General features: G+C 55.2%; 1 protein-coding gene across 1 annotated transcript in view; it reads left to right on the top strand.

The window, feature by feature from the left end:
* The window catches only part of CHGA (chromogranin A (parathyroid secretory protein 1)), a gene marked incomplete at its 5' end in the record, with an annotated part of 13,522 nt that overhangs the window by 6,860 nt on the left and 5,469 nt on the right, over window positions 1–1,193 (top strand). The window lies entirely within an intron of this gene.

The following is a 1,193-nucleotide window of genomic DNA, read 5'->3' as shown; positions in this document are numbered from 1 at the left end:
CCCCCACCCCCCCCAGGAAATCCCGGTCAGGCTGTAAACAAGGATGTTCTTTCTAACAGCCTTGGTATGTCCATCTGTTTCTCATGTAGACATCTTTGCTGCCGCTGCTGACACACACAAGCAACCTGGTGTCTGCTTTGTTCTAATTTACCAGCTTAAAAATTACATTTCTGAGCTATATTAACTGGTGATGGTCATCTTACCAAAGCGATACTGATCGTTTTCACCCTGCTGCCAGCACTATCACTCACTCCTAGTGCTCAAACGAGTCACAGCCAGGGAAATCCTGCACTGAACGACTCAGTGACACAGGCAAGAGCGATCCGGGTCTGCTCCTGCCGCCCGTGTTTCCAGGCATCTAAGGTACTAGGTTATGGGTCTTAAAAGGGAAAACTGAACTTGGTATACACAGAGCACACACTCTCACACAAAAATCCTGCATCTTGGAAAGACCACATTCAGCTGGGATTTTACCCCTTGTCACCACGTTTCTACGGCCTGCGAGGGACAGGCGGTGTAGCGGAAAGGAGGGTTCAGCCCTTACCTTTTCCACGTCAGGAAGAGACAATGCCGGTGTGGGCCGAGATGATGTCTCCTCCAGCAGCAGCACCCCCACAGAGGGTCTTGAGTGGACGCTGGGGCACGTGGTTGAGCCACGGCAGCGCGGCGTTGCCACATCACCAGCCCAAAGCTGTCTGAAGCGGTGAGGGGTGATACCGCCAGGGCCTGCTGCTGCAGCCAGCATGGCCAGAAGCCAACAGAGAGGACAGGTAGCACTGGGTCTCCCTCCCACCAGGCCAGAGCTGAACCTCCTGCTCCAGCAGTGTGGAGACTGCAAGAGGAGGAAGTGTGGCACATTGAGCCACCCGGGCCAGCAGGCAACCCGGTGACACCAGCGCAGAGTCGCCGGTGGTTACCAGCCCTGCGTGCCCAGCTCTCTGCATCCCCTCAGCCTAGCACTCTCCTGCTTGGGGCTGCACTTTCCTTTCCATACCCATCTGGATTTCCCACTGCTCTTTAGCACCCCCATCTTTTCTTTTGCAAAGTGATTTCTGTGTTTAATTGTGTTAAAAGAGGCCAGTCTGACAAGAGCCAAAGCAAACACCCAGCCCGCATCAAGCTCCTGCTGAGCAGCTGCTTTGCAGAAGCAGGGCCAGGCCCTGCTGCCCCGGCATCGCGGGCAAGCAGTGCTG

The sequence above is a fragment of the Buceros rhinoceros genome, unplaced genomic scaffold (assembly GCF_000710305.1).
Source record: "Buceros rhinoceros silvestris isolate BGI_N320 unplaced genomic scaffold, ASM71030v1 scaffold26635, whole genome shotgun sequence".
In the NCBI taxonomy this organism is placed as follows: domain Eukaryota; kingdom Metazoa; phylum Chordata; class Aves; order Bucerotiformes; family Bucerotidae; genus Buceros; species Buceros rhinoceros.
This window is presented reverse-complemented; position numbering and strand designations above follow the sequence as displayed.